A 15,438-nucleotide genomic window follows, 5' to 3' on the forward strand; every position below is an offset into this window, starting at 1 on the left:
AGAGCAGGTGTGACTCTGTGTGTTAATTTCTCTAAGGCACTTGGAGCTACCTCTATTCAAATGCAAGATGTACGCAGGGACCTGAACCAGAACCTTGGCTCTAAACCCTGGGAGAAGGTTGGAATTAGAACTTTAAATTTAAACTTCTGTCTGAATAGATCTGAATTTCAGATCCCTCAGTTTGGGAGGACATGGATGGTAGGGAGAGGCAAAATTTGTGTTGGATCCCTTCAATAGGCATCTGAGTACAAGTAGTCTAGAGCAGCTCTTCTATGCCCTGAACCACTTCATTTTGTACAGCTGATAAGGAGCACCAGGCCTGCTAAGAGTATTTCCAGATGTCTTACAAATCCTAGGAAAGAAGTACATTTATCCCAGAGCTGTGTTCTGCATCAGCATCTGAATTATTAAAAATCCTTTCGAAACAGGGATTTCTTAGCATCATCCTGCTAACTTCACACTGTTTGATAGTTCCACAACTCCTTATGGATCTCTAGGGCATAACAAAGTAGGCACTTAGAAGAGTTAATCCACATAGTTTTAGAAAGTTGAAAAGTTAATATCAATGTAATACCAGCTGCTTCAGACTCATGGACCTTACAGTCCACAGCAGGAATACATGTTGCCTAATGGGTATTTTCAGTAGGCTGACATGCAAACGAGGGCTTTCTGGAATATTTTGGGTACCGAAGGAACCACACAGAGGGCAACATTAACTTGCTATCAAAAAGAAGGGAAAAATAGATTTTTTAAATCAATTATGTTCTGAATATTTTATCGTTTGGGTCATTAAAGATGGTTGCCGAGTTAATTTAGGGTGTGTTGCAGGATGAAATCACAATTTGACTTTTTTAAAGTGCAGAGTAAGGGTTGATGTGATGTACTTTGACAATTTCAGGTAATGGCAATTTTGTTCTCCTCTGAAAAAGTTGATGTAAAATTGAAAATACATTTACCTATCTTGAGAACTGTTCACTTGCCTCCCTTTTTTAACCACATTGAACAAATTAGTCATCTTTGCCTTTAAGTGCCTTCACAGTTTGATCCTGTCTGCTCTTTCACATCGCTGCTGCCCTTACTGCAACCCTTATTGCACATCAGTCCCAATTTTCTCCCTTCTCTCATGCAACCTTTATTTGAGAAAACTGTTAATAGTAAAATCTGCAGAGCCAGTATGCTGTGTTCCTCCAAATCCTGCCTTAAAATTCAATCTCTGCTGTGATGTTGTAAACTGCCAAAGACTCAGCAGCTGGTGTGCTGTGATCGTTGCTTATGATGGTAATTGTCTGCATGAAGCAGTGGGAGTAAAGAATCAAACACCCCTCTGCTGCCCATCCCCCTGCCCTTTGGAAGCTGTGGAGGGCTGTGGCCATCCTTGGAGGTACACGTTGCTTCTTTCTTACCTCCTCAGCCTCATGGGGTAATCTCAAGGTCTAATACAGTATGAAAAATTAGTTTTGAACAGAGGATTGCCAATGTGGTGAATGTGAAAACCTGTCTCCTTTTCTGAACTGGGGCGAGCCACAGGTGTTGAAATGCGAAAAGGTGCCTAGAATTTGTATGAGGTTTCAAAAGGGATTTGTCCCCAGAACCTGTGGATTTCCTACGTCTGCTGCTATTGTATTATATAAGGGTAGCAAGTTTGTTTTTTTAAGGAAATGGAGCTGTGTGAATTTTCTTATTTTCTGGGATCTTTCACAAAAACCAAGGCTTAATATAAAAATGGCAAACTTCTTTGCTACAAATGAAACCAAGTAATTAACTTTATGTAGATGATAAATGCATCTATTTGTTTTTCTTACAGAAAAGTGGAATCCTGAGTAAACAAAGAGAAGAAAGCTGAGCAAACAGTCTGCATTGTGAACAGTAAGTGAACTGACTACATACTCTGAAATTGATCATTATCTGTACTTCCATTTTCCTATTCACAGTTCTTTTAGCAAGTGTAAAAAATGACTGCAGTGAGCATCTCTGCCTTTTATCCAACTCAGTTTCATGTCACAGGAGTAGGTTTTTATTAATCCTATAATCATCTTAGGTAAGAGGCCCAGATAATCCATGCACTGTACCTTCATCGCTGCCCACACTGAAAATATTGCAATTGCTTTTTTCTTCTCAGTAGAAGTGAATTGTAACACTAGAAGCTACCATGATAAAGTAGTATGACACTAACATTTGCTCACACCTGAAATTCTGCAGAGGAGTAGTTAGGTTTTGGATCAGTATAATAGTCAGATCCTGTTGGGTGGATACATGAGACAGAGAGTTTTATGGCTTTGTGTTATCCTCTTAATCGCTGATTAATTGTTCTGAATTGCACTGGTCAAAGCCATACTGTTCACTGCTCATTATGAACAATCGCCTGCAAGTTTATAATGTTTGTCTGCATGGGCTGTGAAGAGAATGAACCATGAGGACAAGCCATGTTTGCGTTGCAGAGGATGTTACTGATGTAGTCGTTTGAAAAACATCTCAGGTTCCTGGTGAAGTATCAGTTGGGATACAGCAGAGAACGCACACTGTTTTTACTGTCCTGGGAAAAGCAGTAGAGTATATGGTTGAACTACATTACTGGGTAACGAAAGGCAGCAATATCTTTCAAGAACCAAAGCTGGTGAATTTATATTAAGGCATTTCTATTAACAGTTCACGTATAACAGTTCCTTTGTGTTATGCACTAATAGACACTGCCTCTTTGTTAAAGAAGGTAGTGGACAGTATGTAATATACAGAGAATGTGTGCTGTTCAGCACCATTCTACTTACAGGGTATATGGTTGGCAGTGAAACTGAAGGAATTTCTCTGAGCAGCCAAAATCAATGATGAGTTTCAATGTTCCATTTCATCAGACGTCATGAAAGGAAATGTGTGACATTTCACTGAACCTGCAGGCAATATAATACTTTTTTGAAAAATTGATGCTGTGTATGTATAGTTATTTATACAATGTACCAAACTGTGCTACCAGTAGGCATTTAATAGGCTTATAATGAAACATACATATTTTCCAGAAGATCATTAGAAAAAAATAAGCTTCAGTAAAGCTTCAAAACTTTTATCTATTCCTCTTAAGTTTCAATTGCTTCATCTGTCAGTCAGACTTTCCTTCCATTCTCTCCGCTTTCTCCCCTCACATCTTGTGGTTTATATTTCATGCATGCATCATAGCTCTCTTCACCCTGTAGCTTTCCACTTATATACCGACACAACTAACCTGCTCGTGCTTCATAGCATTTCCTCACATCTCCCACGCAGGGCCATCTTCCTGTTTGCAGAACTGCCTTGCAGAATGTTTCTGCTTTGCAGAATGCAGACCCTTGGAAAATTTTGAGCTTGTTATTTCTAGTCTACGTGCCAAGGCACTACTGGTGTTACTGGATAATATTGTGCTGAATAATGCCCTATACTATATCTGAGGATTTTGTGAAGGCTTGCAATATATAGTAATATGCGTCATCTCTAAAAATTTTTACTAGTGAAAAGTTGTGTTGGAAGTTTGGAGAGTTGTTGTTTGATGCATGGGATACCTTCAAAGCAAAGCAGTTATGCTATTGCCCAGGATCTGAAGTTTTGGCAGCAGATTACTGATAGTAACATTTATAAGTAATAGCAATTTCAAGCAATTCATAGAAATCAAATGATATATGAATATAAAAAATCCCGAGGTCATTTTAGGCCTGTTTGTAGAAAGCAAATGTCATTATTGCAGACACTCAGACATCTTCTCTTTACTATTATTTCTGTCAAGTGGCCAGAACTCGCAGGCAGCTGTTTCAGAATAGCATGGATTTATTTGTGTACAGTGGAGAAAAAAAATTAATCAACTCTTATTGGTACTCCATCACATACAAATTCTCTCTCTTCTGCTGGCAGAATAGGTTGATGGAACCTTTTCATAGTGTCCATCAGTTAATTTTATCAGTCATGGCATTATGATTATAAACCTCAAATGACCTAACAATGAATATATAATTACAGAAATGAAACTGTACAGTGGTTATTTAACATTTGTAATGTTTAATTTATTTAATACTCTCTTTGCAATATACATGGGAAATTAGAATAATAAAACAGAAATAAAATGGCATTTAACTTTCATCCATCATCAGTGAGAAGCAATGTTACCAGCTTGAATCAGGCTATACTTTTTTTACCATGTTCATGTGTGCCACCTTTGAGCCTGCTTCAAACCATCCTTGTAAACTGTATGTTATTCATACACTAAGCTATGAATCATTCTTCTGACACTGGGATCGATGAATTGTCCTCATTTAAAAATGTTTTTCTCAACTGTTTTCCTGAAATAAAAGCTAAATTATAAAATATCCAATGCCATAGGCAAAAATACTGGATTCCATGTATAAAAAGAAGATGAAATTATTAAAGCTCTTATTAAGAAAAAGATATTTGATAGGTTTAAATAGTTCTTGTTTTTATTTTAAATGCAAGACTCTTTGTCTACTTTGAATACTGCAAAAGATCAGTCCGGCTCTTGTGGACGAGGGAAAAAATCTGGCTGTAAGCTTTCCAAAAAAGTAGTTAGCAGCAATCAAACTTAATCTGCCATATACTTTAGTTTGTTACAACTGACATCTTTGGTGGCTGTCAGTTTTTTCATTTTTCTTTTGCAATAAAGACAAGTTTAAGTAAAGTGACGTGAATTAGGAGACTGCACAGATGAACAGCTAACAGAAAGGGAACGGCCCAGCCATGCTCTGCTGCTGTTGGCACAGAGGAGGTTAGACCTGCCGAGAATGACTGTATGGGTGGTGTGACCCCAGTACTTGGAGAGGAACTAAGCTCATGTTACACTTATCATTAGCTCACAAGCATGCAGTATTGCTATCGTTTATCCTAGAAGCTATTTCAAACGCCTGCTGTGTTTGTTATTGTATTATTCTACATATTATATCCAGAGGTATGTAATGTACCAGAAACAAAGTACCTAAATGAAAGGTTCCTTAGTTTTGGAAGGGTCAGTTTTGTAAAAGTTGAATTTATGAGCCTTCAAAAGGAAATGAGCCTATGGTTTCTAAATGTTCTCTGCTAATCACAATAATCTTCCCTTATATTGCAATTTCAATCTCTCATTGCAATAATCTAGAAGCAGCATGGAAGTGCCCTCATTCCCTGTGCTCCCAGGTTTTCTCATTGCCCATTAAAATTCATGTGCATATACTGCAGGCTTGGATAAAAGAGTTCATTTGAGCATTCACACTACCTGAATTCTTTAATGAGGTCTTCCCCTAAATTAGTTTCACTTCTCCATTAATTTATTTTTTTCCACAGTGGAAGTATGAATTTCTGGCAAAGCATATAGTAACATTTGCATGTTGTAAGGATTTTTTTTATTTTTTTCTCTGTTTTTGTTAAGATGCTGAGGCTCATCATAGTGATATATTCTCTGTGACTCTTTGGCTTAAAATTCTGTGGCTCAGAACCTGATTTTTCCTTTTTTTATTGTGTATTAGAGTGCATTTTTTTTTAATGTGAGATCTCTGACACGGGTTTAGATTCTGTAGTGCTTTGAGATATGCTAGTTATGCAACCTAATTTTGCAAAATGGCTCTGTGTATGTACTTCCCTGGGGCTTCAGTTCAGTTGTCATCTATCATTTTAACACCGTGAGTGATTACTCTCTACTATTTAATTTATCTGCAGCTTCTCAGTTTTTTCTTCAACTGGTAAACACATACCTTTCTAGACACATTTTCAAATGATGTGTTTTCCAAGTGCCCCAGAAGTCATGCAATCTTATTCTTTTTCAGCTAGGAATTTAACCATTTAAAAAAATTATTGGTGGATGTTTTGTCTAGTACTTGGAAGTTCTGTATTTCAACTCTGTGATGCATGATCAATTTTTCAATGTAAGCGTAATTATTTTTTCTGAAACATGCATATCTGATAACTGCTTCAGTGTCTACGAAAAAATATCAAAATAAATGAGCACCTTTTTAAGTGTAGGAGCCAAAAGCATTGGCTGATGCTACTGCAGTAGCCTTTAAGCCACCTTTGCACATGAAGTTTCAAATGCAAAATCTTTGCTAGCTTTGTTTGTTGGAATTCCACAGGACAGTTTCAGTCGTAGGGTTAGTGTATAAGTGATTTCTTGTGTGCTGCGTTCTTGTACAATAATTAGCTATTTTTAAACATTACATGGAATATCGACTTGGCTATTTTATTTTTTTTAATGATCAGGATCTTTCAGAGTCACATTCAGCTTTTAATTTAAAAGAGGTTTATTTTGCATTAAGTCGTAGTGTGTATTCATATGCTGGCTGCTTTAAACAGTTACTGTGGCAACTCCCAGGAATCCAGTGTAAACAGCTTCTGCGGTCCACGTAACAAAGAATTTTTACCTTCAAGTTTCCCTTTCCATTTTTTATTATGTCTCTGTTATCTGTGGGGAGATTGATTATTTGTTTCATTTTACTTTTTACTTTTTGGTTAACAGTTGTACTTAGTATTTGTGATTAAAATCTCTCTGTAAGAAGAATTATACTGTGTCATCACAGTGCTGATTGCTGATGTTGACAACTAGTGTTGTAGCTCTGTCTTAAAGTACAGTCAAGCGTTGACATCTCCCACGTTGCATGCTTCTGGACGACATTTTTGTATTCTTTCTTGTGAAAGAGAGCTTTAGTCAATACTTACCTTTTGTTTGTAATTCTTACTATCTTTGCACAATCCTCTTTTAAAGACTACCAGTTCATGATAGGTGAATTCCAGCCACCATTTTTCGTAGAGCAGTAGAGGTGGCCAATTCTGTCACTATTCTGTCACTGTTCTTGTAGTGGTGTAACTTTGATTAGGAACTGAAAGGATGCCATTTCTTATTAACTCAGATATTTGGCATTTATGATTAATTCAAAAAATAGCTAAGATGATGATACAAGTGATAACACACATAAAGATTAGGGTGACTCCCACATATGGAGTTGGTGATAGCTGAGTAACACTTTGGATTATCTCCAAGTATGAGTGTGTTCTTCAGTGATGGCTTTGTTTATTTTATTCTTTGAAAGTTTCACACTGTAAGTCTTATTTTGAAGACATATAGCTATCATAAACATCACATTTTGACAGCTTTTCTTATGTGAATGAAACTCATTCAAGTAAGTCTATCCAATAATAAAAGATGCATCATATTTGACCTGTATGCAGTGATATCTTTAAGCAACTAGGATATTGACAGCATTGACTTGATTGAATGTATACCAGATTTAAAATATACTTTATGATATAAAACTTATGTATTTATCTCAATTACTTAAATGTACAAAAATGTGCTTTGAATCTTTCTTCCTGCAAAGAAATAAGTACTAGGAAAATTCAAAATGACGTTCTGGGAAAATGTTATTCTTTGGTTCAGTCATGGGAAAATAATATAGCATGTTTTTTTTCAGGTATTTTTATTGCATAAAACTAGCAAGAATTTTGGAATACTCTAGAATATATTGAATATAAAGGTAGTGGAACTGCTGTGTGCTCCTGCTACTGTACTTTCAAATTTGTACTAAGCTAAATAAGCAAAGATGTGGGTTTTCCCATAAGAGGAGCCTCTGTACAAGGCCTGGTCTACCAAATTTAGTCAATATATTCACTACTTGTGACTCTTGTAGCTATGCTAATTTATGTAACAGTGATTTGAGCTGAAGCCACATGTAGCAATAGGACTAAGAATGGCTTCAAGTTGCACCAGGGGGGATTCAGGTTGGACATCAGGAAATGCTTCTTCTTGAGAGAGTGGTCAGGCACTTGAATGGGCTGCCCAGGGAGGTGGTGGAGTCACCAACCCTGGAGACATTCAAGAAACATTTAGATACTGAGGGACATGGTTTAGTGGGAAATATTGGTGACGGGTTGATGGTTGGACTGGATGATCTTAGTAGTCTTTTCCAACCTTGGTGATGCTATGATTCTTTTTTTGAACATGGTGGCTGTAATGCACATAACATATAGGCCATGTTTCTAGTCTCAACTGGAAACATACTTTGGTTAAGTCGCAAAAGCCATTAAGATTGTTTTTTAAGTGAGCCATATATTTGGGAATTTTTCTCATCACTACCTGATTCCCATGATTGTGCTTCAGTCTCTCCAAAATCTAAAGGTTTGAAGTGCATTTTTCATTGAAAGGTGAGATTTTCATGCAGTCACACAGATCCAGGAGTGGGAGCTTCCGGGGATAACTTCCAAACATTTATTGTAGTCTGGCAATCCTAAATGGATGATAGCCTGGAGATCTCTGCCAGTACTGTACAGCAGTATACTTTGATCTTTCCTATAATCGGTCTCCTAATACCTTTTCATTTCTAACAGAAATAGTGCCCAGGCTGCACTTATGGTATAAGCCAATTTTACTCATCCTTATAACTTGTGATGTCAAGTGAAAACATTTGTTTTAGGAAGAAACGTTTAAAAAAATAATAATAAAAAAAAAAGGAGTAAGATGTCATTTAGAGTGTACAACCTTAACCATCTTTAATGGGATTTTGCTCTCAGAAGTGTGTCTCAGTGCTTGAATCATTAAATGAAACGCTTAACACCAACAGAGTTTATTTAAAGATCTAATTTTACTTCAGGGAAAATAATTTTAGGGACTTTAAACTGCGCTGAACTATTAGTTATTTAACCACTAGCTATTTAACTGTTAATAGTTTATCCTGAAGATAACAATGATTCCTTTTGGAGAGTTATGGTCTATTGGGCAAATATGCATTGAGGGAGGTTTTAAAATGGGAATTACAACTAAACTTTATAATGATGCACTTAGACATTTCTTAGGGAAAATAGAAGCAGAGGCTGTTTATATGTAAAGCCATTTGCTCTTCAGAAAGCTCTAAATGTTTGCAGTACACAGCTATTCTTACAACAAAGAATTGCTGTGTCTCAACCTTTATCATTGTCAATTTTGTATCTTCTTAAATTATGCCTATTTGCAGCCTCAGTGCCTGGAGAAATGACCTGTCAGTGTAGACTCTCCGATTGCACTCTGGAACCAGTCCACACTCCAGTCTTTAACAGATTTGTTTCATATCTATTTATTAATAACAGTAATTATTTTAGTAATTAATTTCAGTAAACACTGAAAGAATTTGAAACCTGAGTCCCTTTTAAAAACAGTTGTTTAAAAAAGGTAGATTGTATATAATGCACAGAAGGCCATCAGTAGTACAAAAAAGTTTCACAAGCTGTCTGTATGTATGGTTTTCACATATATTTTAAAGATTGTTTCCACCAGAAGAAATAATTGTCCTTTATATTAATAATCTGCTGAGCAGGATCACTATATGGAATGACAGCTAGAATTCCGCATACGCTAATTGCCTCTGAAGTTGAATTAGTGACTTCAAGCACATGGAAAGCTGTGCAATGCTGTCCTGCCCCACCATGAATCTTACACAATGGCTTTCACAGCTTTCTGACATTCAGGGAGAGTGTGAAATCTGTACTTTCCCTTTCATAAGTGAGCTGTACTTTGTGGCTGATAGATCAATATTTTTTTTATGTGACTGATGGAAGTTTGTTTTTCCTTCATGTGTTTCTCTTGTTTAACATTTAAATAGTATTATTCTAGACAAGATTTAGTTAATCAACTTTCAGTTAATATAGGGAGCATTTTCTCATGACATTTTCCTTCACAGGTTGGGACATGCTTATGTGGACAGGAAAAAAAAGAAAAGAAAAAAAAAAGGGGGGGGGAGGGGATTTGTGGCATGGAGCATATCCAGATGTCTGATACTGAAATTTTCCAAGGATATATTGGTGGACATGAACAACTTGCTTAAACCACCCCCAGTCACTTTCCTTTCAAACATGGGTGTGGTGGCACATAATAACCATCAGGGGGGTTGGAATTCACTCTGTATTGACACTGATAGTATTTTGAATGGAATGCTAATAGCATGAAAAGAATGAGCCAATATCATTCCAGTATTGCAAAGATGTTGAAGAGCTACAGATCTATGTACTGCTATTACTTATCGTTACTGTTGCGAATTCTGAGGCTGTTCTGAATATTGGTTTGTCCAGTAGAGCATACTTCTTAGAAGATGCCAATGCGTTATTTTTAATGCATGCTGAAAGAAGCCAAGATTGTATCTGTTGTTAAACGTGACTTAGAAAAAAAATACTGCTTCACTTGGTGTTTTCTCATGGTGAAAATGCCTGTGTAAGTCTGTGAACAAATCAAACCAAGTTCCTTGCTGGATTTTCTTACTAATATAAGGTCTCCCTGCCTTCTCTACTCATTCTTCTGGGAAATGCAGCAGACTTCACAGATAAAGCCTGAATAATGACTCGAGTGTAGGGAAGAGGAAATCAGTGGTATAATTACCCTAATCTGCTACATACTACTGTAATATCTAGCTCTATATTGTTTCTGATGGTTCTTTTGCCTTTCATTTTTGTTTATATACCCTTGTTTTGCACTTCACTACTCTCTTCTTTGCAGTTCTGCTTAAATCTTTGTTCCCCTTCTAGACTTACCTTGACCTGAAGTCCTCTGGAAAAAGTCTCTCATTTCTCACAGTTACCCCACTTCTTGAAATTTCCATTGCCCCTTATCTTCTTCTTAATGACACTTGCAAAAGCAAGACAACAGGGATAAAGTAGGTGGTCTTTCACCTCCCGTCTGCTGGAGTTCTGTGAGGAGGCTGTGTCTGGCCTTGCAAAGAGGTACTCTGGCTGCGACAGTGCCCGTTCCCATCATCAGCCACGTATCTTGGCAGAGAGAGCGCAACTGTTTTTGCATATATATTTCTTCCCCCCGATACCCAGGTGTCTTGCTGTTGTGCTATAGAACGGTGAGTGAACTGGACTTTTGTATCTGCTCCAGGTGCTTCTCTCTTTGACATCAGCTTAGAGTTCTATGGACATTCCTTCATCCCAGTCCGCAAATGGTCTTTGTAGCTTTGTTTCTGCAGCTGCTTCCTGATCTGTGTACTGTGGCAGGAGGCTGCAGCTTACATTGCCTCAGACAGAACACTTTGCTTAGAAATGATCCATGAATACATTATCTCAGTGCCCTTTTGTTGGTAGGTAAACCTTTAACTTTAGCATATAGTACTTTCCCTAATTTATCTGTGTATTGCATGCTAGTTTTGATCTGTCTGAAGAGCTGCTGTTTTTTGCTGATTAGATATTTTAGTAAGAGTGCAAAAAAAAAAAAGGTTAAGCTTCTTCCTTTTCTTTTAGCATGTGTGTATGAGTGCTTATTCTCTCTCCTTCTTGTGCTTGCTGTCTCTCTCTCTCCCTTTTTCTCTGTTTCTCTGGAACATTATGTTCTTAGTTGTCAAATAGCTTCCTCTCAGCTGAAGCTCCTGTGCTGATTCAAAAGAAATCAACCAGAAGTCCCAGAAAAGGTTTATTTTTCTCAGAGAAAATGAATTTTAGGAGTTTTAAATGAGTAAAAGTACATTTCTAAAAACATAGTAATAGCTTTCTGAAATGGGGTCTCAAAGATTTAGTATACAAGACCAGAAATGTTCTGATAAGATTATGAAACCTTGAGGGTTTATTTGAATGATCTGCTTGTTTCCACCAACCAAAGAAATAAAACTCCATTTTATTAATCCTAAGTGTCCTTTTATTTATTACAATAAATTAAATCAAGGCTATAGCATCTCTTCAGCATTAACTTCTCTGAAATAGCAACACCAAAGTGCAACTGTCAGTCAACTGAGTGGTACAGATACAACACTGAAAATGCACGTGGATAATTAGGCAAGCCACTATTTTCTTCCAGAAATAGCATTTCCATTTATATGCAATACCAATAGGAGTTTTTAAGTGTGTGTATGTGTATATGTATACATACAGACAGACACTTCAATAAAAACTGTTGAACAGGCTGTTTACTGACCAATAAACCAGTTCTATGGGTTAATATCTTGGTAAACAAAGGCAAAAAAGACAGATTATAAGTTAGAGAATGTCACAAGTTGCTTGGTACAAGGAAGGCAGTTCATAGTGTAAGAGCTGTATGACAGCTGTGAGTCATTGCTGCTTTAAGACATCACGGCTACTAGGAGAAATTAAAGCATTCTCTGGGGATTCTGCATGAAGCTGATTGAGGTCTGAGTAAAGGCAGTTCTGTAGCATTCAGTGTTGCTGTGACTAAATGTGATGAGTGGCTTTCAGGTGAACCAGTGTACATCTGTCCCTGTTTAGCCTTGCGTATTTCTAGACACATATTCTGGTTACCAAAATGTTGCTTCATCAGTTTATTAGGGATACAATATAAGTGCTGTCACAACTTCTTTAGCAGAAGATACCTATGAAAATTATGACGGGTAATTGGACAATTCATTTAAGAACTTGAAACTCACAGATTTAAAATGAACTGAGCTGTGTCAGTTGATTATATACTACAGTGCAACCTGCCTTAATAGAGTCTTCTCGAAAAGTGGATTTAGAAATAATTTTCAAGAGATTGAGGTTATGTGTATAAGCTTTTTTTACAAGTGACTTGAAATACAATTAGTACTTCTCGTAGAATTAAGCAGGAGGAGACAGTGAACCCTGGGCTCCAGTTACAATTGTAGATGTAATAAGGAAACAAACACATGACCGGTACCAAGAGAAAATCCAAAAATGTGAGAACAGAAAATATCTGAATGTTGCTGAATAAAAGCATTAATCACCTCTCATGTTGCTTTCTTCTTAAGTCCAGTTTTCATGCTTGGTCTCAGTGTGGTGCCAGTAGAAATGATTTGCACGTTTGTTTTTCAGGGACTAGAAATTTTCTAGGCCACTTATAGTCAGTAAATATGGTACGTTGAGTTGGACAGAAAAGAAAGAATTAGGGACTTGCAGTGATAATGCAGAGGAAGAAGGATGAAATATCACAGTTATGTATGTTAAAAAGGAATCTCCATAGTAACTGCATTTATTTAAGTCCTTAACACATGTATTGTTACCTCTTCTCTAACTGGGTGAAATTAGTTGGTCTTCTAACATTTGATGAAACTGGTACCCTCAGTTCCTCTCAGAGAGCCTAAGAGATTGAAATTAAAGAAATAAGAAAGAGCAGATGTATCTGGAAACAAACGCTGAGAAAGTGATAAATAAATATGTGCAAGTTTATGATGCAAGTTAAGAGTACTACACGTAAGAAAAGAAGAGACTTCAGAACTATGTCTTAAGCTCCTAAAAATATAGAAAAGGTATAGTGAAAAGGGTAGCTGTGTTGGTTAGCTATATTGGTAAACAAAGCAATGACAAAGCTAGAAGAATGCACCTGCAGGTTTTGTCAAAATATGAGTAAGATCAGTATGCTCCTTCAGATACCCTGATGAAAAATTGCTGGTTGTCATTTTTCCCGTATGGTTACCTTGAACTTCTGTACATTTTCTGTAGAAGGCCTGTCACTTCTACACAAATAAAAGTAGCCATTCAGAACGTTTTACGTTTTTCTTTTACAGTGTGCCTGGTAAAAAAAAATAAATAAGTATCTGGCAGTGACAAAAGGAGTCTGATCTGTAAGCTATGTTTGTTGTTGAAATAAAGTAGAATGCCTTCTCAGATGTGTTTACAGTTAGATGCCTGTGGCTTACACTGATGCTTGTTCACAGATTAAGTGGTTTCACGTGTGTCTTGTATATGTTGTTTCTGTATGCTGTTAATAAGTAATTATAATTCAGTTGGGTTTGGGAGAGCTGCACATCATTCATTTTCAGTACCTGTAAGGAATGTATGCTTGAGTAACTTGACTACAAAAGAGAGTGTGTGTATTTCTGTGTAGCTGGACTTCACTGTCTATTTAATATCTATAAATACGTTTTCCTTTGTAATCATAATCTTCTGTCTCTTAGTTGTGTTTTTTGAAGAGAGCTTCTTTGCACTTTGGTTTTCGTGCCATTATCTGGTGCTGCTGGGCCAGTGATGCTTCACTGGAGGCTGAAATTTACAGACACATCTTTTGGGGTTTTTTTAAATCTTTTTTGGCACAACACCATCTACAGAAATGTTCACTTGAGAAATGCTTGCTGATATGGGGAAGTTTTGTGGCTAGATACTCTAATTCAGTTCCCTTGTGGCTTTTCATGAAACTCTTATTTAATTTTCCAAGAGAAGGCAGTTCCTCTTGTTCGGTGAAGTATAAAGCACATTTCCACAGCAGTTAATAGTTGTTGTAAGGTAAGATGTGATTTCTGGCTAGAAGGAGCCGCTTACTTGCTAAAAAAGATGATAGCTGTTCTAGTGGCTCTTATTCCCTTCAATTATGGTAGTTTTTCTTCTCCGTTATTTTGGTATTCTTTTCTTTTTTATTCTTTCTTTTCCTTGTGTGTGTTGTTTTTTTTCCTATTTATTTATACTTGATATTACATTGTTCTTGGTGTTATGTATCTTAGTTTGTGTGTTCTCTAGGAATGAGATTCTCATTCTCTAGGAATGAGTGATAGCTGGATGGTTGGACTGGATGATCTTGTACATCTTTTCCAACCTTGGTGATTCTATGATTCAATAAATTTAATGGTTTATTCTGTGTTTATTTATTGAATTTGGATGCGCAGATGGTTGATAGATCTTTGGTATCCATATTTCCTACCCTTGTAAACCTAGAAACTCTAGATCTTGAAAATAGCTTCAGGAAATTTTAATTATCACTGTATATGCCAGGAGACCCTATACTTTAAGGAAATTGGCTTTCAGTTTCTCAGTCATCTCTAGAAGATAGACAGCTGCTAAAGCTGTCACGTCCCTTCAGGAAGTCAGGTAATGTGTTGCAATCTACTTGTGTTTGCTCCTGCACTTTCCTGGCACTCGAGCATTTGTCTACATGCCTGGTTATGGAAACATACACAGTGTTTTCTCTGGTGCTCGCAGGGAATAGCATGTTATCAAGACAGGCAATCGGTTTGTCCCCAAGTTACAATAATGCTGCTTTTTAAACTGAGCTAAGCTTACTTAAGGAGAGCCCAGAGGATGGCTCTTCCTCAGAGACTGAGCCAAAGATTCAGGTCAGATTCAAAGCGCTATGTGGTGCCTTTGAAATATAATGACTAAAATGCCACCTGTTTGTCCCAGCAGAGCTATCATGACACACAGGTACCTTTTTTAGCTTTTTAATTAAAGATGCATATCAGAGATAACCTAGAAGAAGGAGTTCTATTAATTAACTTCCTTTAGTTCATCATTCTGTCACGTGCTGGCTATTAATAAATATTTGGTTTTGTCAAGCTTGATTTCTCTAGATGGGCGATTTAGATATTTAAAATTATAGGAGGAGACATTAGTTCATTTCCATGTTTTTTAATTGTGATATCTACTTGGACTTTCCAGGTCATATTACATGTTAAAAAAAAAAAAATATTGAAGAAATCTAGGTACAGTTCACACGTGTACATGTAAATTTGTTCCCAAGGTGTTATCCTAGCTACCTACTATTAGAATCAAAAAGTCCTTTCCATACAAAAGAGTTAAATTCTGTAATTC

General features: G+C 36.7%; 1 protein-coding gene across 7 annotated transcripts in view; it reads left to right on the plus strand.

Annotated features, from left to right (window-relative positions):
- SYT1 (synaptotagmin 1) overlaps window positions 1–15,438 on the plus strand; it is a 346,410-nt gene that overhangs the window by 120,356 nt on the left and 210,616 nt on the right. For all 7 annotated transcript variants that reach the window (NM_205171.2, XM_046914478.1, XM_046914451.1 and 4 more), the window contains one exon: window positions 1,805–1,866. The gene's annotated coding sequence lies outside the window, so the exon portion shown is untranslated. The remainder of the gene's footprint in view (window positions 1–1,804; window positions 1,867–15,438) is intronic.

The sequence above is a fragment of the Gallus gallus genome, chromosome 1 (genome assembly GCF_016699485.2).
Source record: "Gallus gallus isolate bGalGal1 chromosome 1, bGalGal1.mat.broiler.GRCg7b, whole genome shotgun sequence".
NCBI lineage: Eukaryota > Metazoa > Chordata > Aves > Galliformes > Phasianidae > Gallus > Gallus gallus.